The sequence below is a fragment of the Microcebus murinus genome, chromosome 4 (assembly GCF_040939455.1).
Source record: "Microcebus murinus isolate Inina chromosome 4, M.murinus_Inina_mat1.0, whole genome shotgun sequence".
In the NCBI taxonomy this organism is placed as follows: Eukaryota; Metazoa; Chordata; class Mammalia; order Primates; family Cheirogaleidae; genus Microcebus; species Microcebus murinus.
Genome location: NC_134107.1, coordinates 76,210,583 through 76,218,019, shown reverse-complemented (window position 1 = coordinate 76,218,019; position 7,437 = coordinate 76,210,583). Strand labels below are relative to the sequence as shown.

The 7,437-nt window shown below is 41.3% G+C and overlaps 1 pseudogene; it reads left to right on the top strand.

Moving 5' to 3' along the window:
- Positions 1–5,452: 5,452 nt before the first annotated feature.
- Positions 5,453–7,026, top strand: LOC105857328 (hypoxanthine-guanine phosphoribosyltransferase pseudogene; annotated as a pseudogene).
- The last annotated feature ends 411 nt before the right edge of the window (positions 7,027–7,437 follow it).

The following is a 7,437-nucleotide window of genomic DNA, read 5'->3' as shown; positions in this document are numbered from 1 at the left end:
GAAAGGCCCTGGCTCCAAGTGGGAGCAGCTTTAGCTGAGACCTCCCTGGGACACGGATTCCCAGGAGAAATGCTTCTGACGATCAAAGCATGTGGCCTTTCTGTAGAAAGGGCTTTATAGGCAAGGCCTCAGCTCTCAGGTTTGGGCACGTAGATGCATGTGGCGTGGATTTTGAAGGACAGCCAAGGCTTCCTGCTCTGGCCTGATCATTGATGCCTTAATTCCACAATCAGAGCTTCCTTATTTTGGCTTAAGACTAACCCTGTAAAAATGCAGATATCTCATGATATTGGTCTCACTGCTACGGTTTCCTTCAATGAGTGAGTTTATTAGATCCTTTCCCATGAAATGGATTTAGACTGGGAGGAGGAACAGAGGGAGCCTGAGGATCCTGGCCTTCCAGGAACAGGCACCAGTAATATTTCCCTAAGTCAGAGGGAACCCAAGGGCCATATAGTTCAGAAGTCCCCACTCACAGCCCACAGACCAACCCCAGCCTGTTTTGTTGATCGAAAATAGTGTCTAATGGAGAATCTGAATTTGATTTCCTGTAAGAAGGCTGCAATCCCTCCAGGTCATCCCAGACCCCAGCACTCTGTGCTGTCTCACCTCAGTCTACCTCACCTGTTCAGGACACCTGGCCTGCAGGAAGGTGAGTTTGTGATCCCTGAATCTAGTCCAGGTTTCCACTCAATGCCAAAGTCCTTTTAGCAACACCATGTAGTCTTTATTCATTCATTTAGTCATATGTTCATTCAAAAATATGTACCGAGCATGTACTATAGGCAGGCCCCCAAACACACAGAATTTTAGAGCAGGAAGAGTGCTTGGAGATGTTCTAGTCTGACCACGTCATTTCCCAGGTGAGGTAACTGAGGCCCCTAGAACTGCATGACTTGCTCAACCCCACGAAGCTGCTCCGAGGCAGAGGCGGGTGGCCAGACTTGGCTGTCTCACTTGAGACCCCCCAGCATCTCGTTGACATCTAATTACACTCTGACCATGAAATACCCCTAAGGGAACCAGTTCGATGATTCTCAGAGTGTCATCCAGGCAACCCTGGAGTCCCCAAGATCCCTTCAGGGGCTCTACGAGGTCAAAACTATTTTCATAATGATACCAAGCTACCATTTGCTTTTGTCACTCTCATTCTTTCATGAATATATGGCGCAGTTTCCCAGAGGTACATGGCGTGTGGTATCACAAGGGATTGAAGGCAAAAGCAGATATGAGAATATTAAGCCTATCACTGAACAAGTTTGCATAATTGTATAACCATGCCACTCTTCTCACCAAATGTTTTTCGGAAAAAGATATTTTTATTTAAAAATGTATGTTATTTATGTTAATGTTTAATGGTTTTATGCTAACATTTATTATTCTTTTAAAATTAATTAATATTTTTAAACTTCTCGACTTTAATTTCTTTTTCTAATAAAAATCTTAGTATTTTTATTGTCAAAGGCTCTTGCTCTAAACAGTTTTCTTTTTGGTAAGAATTGAAAAAGCTAATTTACATGAAGTTAATAACTCTAAGTGTTGGTAGAATGAAGCTCTTTGCTGAAGACATAACAAAGCAACTATCAATTTGGAATAGTCTCCTTTAAAAAAAAAAACAATCCCTATTAGCCACTAAGTTCTTACATGGTAAATATCAATAGATATAACCCACATAAGCTAAAGCTCTTTGGGGACTTTAATAATTTTTAAGAGTATAAAGAAGTTCCGACCCACATCTTAGGGATGTGGCAAGCATTGTGGGAGGGAGAGGCAAAGATATAAAATGTAACCAAAATGCTAAAAAAAATTAAAAAATAATCGAGTGGTGGGCAGGTGGGAGGGGGAGGGGGCATGGGTGTATACTTACATAATGAGCGTGACGAGCACCACCTGGAAGATGGACATGCTTGAAGTTCTGACATGGGGGTGGGGGGTTGGGGGGATGGCAAGGGCAATACATGTAACTTTAACAATATTTGTACCCCCATAATATGATGAAATAAAAAGGAAAAAAAAAAAAGAAGTTCTGAGTTCAAAAGTTGGAGAACTGCTGCTCTAACAAACCTAGCAAAGGTAAATTGTATTACTTGAATTTTTCCAACAAGCGTAAAGTCACGTACAATTTGTATAATTAAAAAAGAAAAAAGAGAAAGTGGGCTCCATTTTTGCTCTTTAGAAACTTAAAATGAGGCCTTGTTGTGGCGGGCCCGTGTCTCCTTCATTCTGCTTCGAGGATACATTCTGTAATAAAGACATCTGCATTGATATCTTTACATTATACATTCTATAATAAAGACATCGAATGTTTATGGCAGCGCAATTCACTATTGCAAGGATGTGGAAACAACCCAAGTGCCCGTCAGTCCATGAGTGGATTACTACAATTTGGTATATGTATACAATGGCATATTACTCAATTATAAGAAACAAAAGTGATCTAGCACCTCTTATATTTTCCTGGATAGAGCTTGAGCCCATTATCTGAAGTGAGGTAACACATGATGGGAAGAATGGGCTCCACTTGTACTCGCCATCAAATTGGCACTGACTGGTCAACGCTATGGTGCTCAGAGGGTGGTAATATTCTCCAGGGATTAGGGGGTTGGGGGGGTAAACTCACAACTAATGGACACAGTGAGCATTGTAGAGGGGAAGGGCATGCCTCTAATCCTCGCTTGGGTGAGGCAAAGACATAAAATGTAACCAAAATGTTTATACCCTCATAATATGAGAAAAAACAAAAAAAACTGAAAAAAAAAAATCTGCTGTCACCACCAACAAAAAAAGGATCTATCTGACTTGAGTTGTTCCACCACCAAAGACTGGGACGAGGGACTCCAGCTCTGCGGGTGTCAAGGAGTGATGTTGGGGCTGATGTTACCCAGATTTGCCTCTCCACCCCCAAACCTGCTCCTCCTGCGTCCATCTTGGTGACAGGTACCACCCACAGGAGCCCAGGCCAGAAAGTGGCTTCCTCTTCCCAGGTCTTCTCTCTCCTTCAGCCACATTCCCCATCGCTACCTCCTATGGCAGCCCTGGTTCCTTTCCTCTTCACTGCAACGGCCTCTGGTTGTGACAGTCATTATCTTGTGCATGGAGTTGGTCCCCATGTCTTCACTGGTCTCATAGCCACTCTCATCTCCTCCATCGTGGCTCCATTCTGCCTTCTGAGTAACCTTTCCATTACACAAATCTGATCCACCCCATTCAGCCTTCTTTATGGCATACAAGATCCTTCATAATCCAGCCCCTGAGGACTCATCCAGCCCCAGTGCCTCACACAGCTCTCCAACTTTATCCTCCGCCACGAAGTCTCCTGGCATGTCTCCAAACCCACCGGCATGGGGGCTTAGGAGCCTTTTGACGTGGGGCTTGGAGTGCCCCCAGCCTGGACTGCATTTCCCTCCTGCTTTTCTGCCTAACTCCACACTTTGTCTCAGCTCAAGAACGTACTTCTTCTAAAGGAAACCTCAGCTCCTAGGAAGACCCAGCACAGAGTTAAGCATATAGTGAGTGTTAAACAAATGAATGAATCCCTTATTTTAAAACATGCTACGGTGTCTATCAAATGCCCCTGCCTTATTAGCATAGCATGATGAACTTAATTAATAACCGCCATCCTACAGGGCCAGTGAGTAGTCTTTGCTCCAGACGCCAGGCCTCTCACTGGGTGCTCTGTAAGGTAGAGACAGAGACCTAACTAATCTCAGCACTTGACCTAGAAGTTGTTTTTCTCTTAGTATGTCTTTAATATCTACTGGTTTCTTGTCTTTTGCTTATTTTTCCTTAAAATGGAATTGTAAGACAGAATGGAGAGAATTTGTGGCTCTAATAAACTGATATCTGGTTCCCTGGTTCTATCATTTTAAGGTTAATAATGCAACACTTAAAAATCTTTTCCTAGTATAAATAATGCACAGATAATACTCTCATCACTTTCTCACTAAAAACAGTACTTCTTTATAACATTAATTCTGGTAGCATCTTCTTTACAGTGTCACTATGAAATAGGATAGGTTGTCCATAGATTCTTTGCCTGTTACAATAGCCTGTGATCCCTATTTCTTATTAAAAAGGAAACTTTATAGAAAGAAGAAAATCTATTGAAATGACTCATTTCAAGTCAAGCACCTAAAACAGGATTTATCATATAGTAGAGAACAATAGATGCTAGTTCTTCTTCCTTCTTTGATTAAAGCCCAATTTGACAAAACTAAGTCCAGAGTTTTCAGCATGCCATGTGCATGCCTACTGATTTGACCCCTGCCTCCACCTGCAATCTTCCACTCCATCCATGAAGCTTTGTGTTCCAGGAATATAATCTGCCGGTGGTCCAGGGGTGCACAGTGCCACGCTGTTTCTCAACCCTTTGCCCTCACTTGCCTGATTCCTCTGCTGGGAATGCACTTGCCCCAGCTGACTCCTGGCCTGCCTGACTCAGAGCAGGTGTCTCCTTCTCCAGAAACACCTCCAGTCCTTCCCAGCTCGAGCTAGCTTCGCCACCTTGGAGCTCCCAGGAATTTCAGGCTTATCACCATCGTACCCATGTAACCTCGGGCACAGGACCTGACATCACATATCTTAGTTTCCTCATTTGTAAAATGGTATCATAACAGTTTCAACCTCACAGGTTTATCAGGATAATTACTGGAGATATATATGTAAAGTGTTTCGAATAATGCTTGTCACATATTAATCACTCCCTACATTCTAGCTATTATATTTATTTTGGTAGCACTTACCACATTGAAAATACCTGTGCACTTATCTACGCATAGATGAGAATGTCTTTTTTCTCTGTTTCCAAGAATAGCAGACCTCCTGGTCACTAGCAAGAGCTCTACAAACTGAACTAATGCTTTATATCACTTAAAATTCTATCATCTGTCAAAGTCCATACACAGGTTTGCACCACAGCAGTAAGCAAAGAACACTATTTCACATGCTGATATTTTACTTTACTTTTGTAAATTTTTTCCCCAAAACCTGAATTAGGTTGCCATACTTTTGTAAATGTTAATGGCTATCTACATATATATTCATTTTCCTTTATATTTATGTCATTTATGTCATTTTCAAAAGCTATATACATGATTATTTATTTTTATTTGTATTTATAGAATTAATTTTGTTATACTCATCTTTGGCATTAAAAAAGAAATATTTTCTTACAGCAGCAGGAATTGTCTGGTCAAAACATATAAATTACCTTTATAGCCCCTGAGAGCTATCACTACAGTGACCTCCAAAGGGACTGGGTGGCTACACGATTTCTCACCAACCCATTTCTTCCCAGACTTGTCATCATTGGATTTTATCACTGGTCCTGTTATTTTAATGGAGTCATAATGGTACCTCTGAGTTGTTTTTGTTTATTTTTTAAAAGCACATAAAAGTTTATTCCTCACTCATAAAAACGCCTGGGTTCTCTGAGGACAGTGGAGGGATCTCGATGATCCCTGCGTCCCCACTCCATTGCACAGTGACCGGCACACAGCAGGAGCTCATTAAATATGGGCTGAAATCTGGTGAAATTACTATTACCAATGGCATAATCAATACTTTCAAAAAAAATGTTTGGAGAAAATAGAATGCTAGGCATATGGGTATATGCATGCCAAGTGCCCAGGGCCAAATCATACCTACAAGGGCCTCAAGACACACATTAAAAGGCACCAAACTCCAGCTTGCCATACCCCAAACACCTGGCCACATTCCCGGGGAAGGTCCCTTGTCATTGGTCAAGGGTTTAGGTTACAGGGTCTGTTGAATTGCTAGCCATGTCAGTGCTCATGATAAATTGGTTTCTGCTTTAACTTGGCCTTAATCAACAAAGACACTAAGTAATGCCTGCTCAACCTACATTCACCTGTATTTACTGCCTCTGGCTAATGTGTGGCCATGTCTCCCATTCAGACAGATAAAAGAAACTCACTATCAGGTCAGGATCTAAGTTGTAAAAATGCTCTCCTCTCTAAATTATAGGTACAGTCAGGTCACAGAATTACCAAGAGCTATAAAGCTCTATCCATCTACATTATCATTTTGAACTATGCCTGAGAAGCCAAGATTTACCTTGGAACCTGAGGCAATGCTGCTAAGACGTTTGGAGCCAAATAAACAATACTTAACGTCGAGAAGTCTTTATTTTACTTAATGAATAAAGCATTTTTAAAATTTATATCATAACATTCTAAACTGAATAATCTATTATTATCAATCCTACTTAAGTCTTATAAAAACTGCCAATTAAAAAAACACTAAAAAACAAAAAAAGATAAAGAAAATAAATAAAAACTCAATACAAACAAAAGAACCAAAACTGCCTGTAGATATTATACAAAAATAAGAAATAAAAGGCCATTCTGGTGACCCACAGCCTCAGCATCTTGATTAGGGATGATGACCCTAATCATGATCTAGGCTTAGATCTAGATTGTGATCTAGGTTATGATCTAGGCTTAGATTGTATACCTAATCATTATGCCAAAACTTTGGAAAGGGTGTTTATTCCTCATGGACTAATTATGGACGGGGCCAATGTCTTGCTCAAGATGTGAGGAAGGAGATAGGAGCCCTTCACACTGTAGCCCTCTGTGTGCTCCAGGGGGGCTATAAATTTTTTGATGACCTGCTGGATTACATCAAAGCACTAACTAGAAATAATGATAGATCCATCCCTGTGACTGTAGGTTTTATCAGACTGAAGAGCTACTGTAATAACCAGTCAACAGGGGACTTGAGTAAGTGGTGGCAATGCCTTCCCAACTTTAACTGGGTAGAATGTCTTGACTGTTGAGGATATAAGTGACATCGGCAAACCAACGCAAACCTTGAGTTCCTTGTTCAAGCAGTAATCCAAAGATGGCCAAGGTCCCCAGTTTGGATATAGGCCAGACTTGGTTACATTTGAAATTTCAGACAAGTTTGTTTCAGGATATACCCTTGAGTAGAGTGAATACTTCAAGGATGTGTAATCATGTTTGTGTCATTAGTGAAACCAGAAAAGCAAAATACAAAGCCTAAGATGAGAGTTCAAGTTCATCTGGAAACATCTGGAGTTCCAATGACATTGCCAGTAAAATTATCAAATGTTCTAGTTCTGTGTCCATCTGCTTAGTAGAGCTTTCTGTGTGCACCTTCTGAGGATTTGTATCTGTTTTCTATTTTAGAAATGTCAGTTGCTGCTTTTCTTTTGGTCGTTGTTGTTGAAACTGAGTCTTGTTCCATTGCCCTGGGTAGAGTGCAGTGACATCATCGTAGCTCCCTGCAACCTCCAACTCCTGGGCTCAAGCGATCCTCCTGCTTCAGCCTCCCAAGTAGCTGGGACTACAGGCACATGCCACCACACCCGTGTAATTTTTCTATTTTAGTAGAGATGGGCTCTGATTCTTGCTCAGGCTGGTCTCGAACTCCTTAGCTCAAGCAATTCACCCA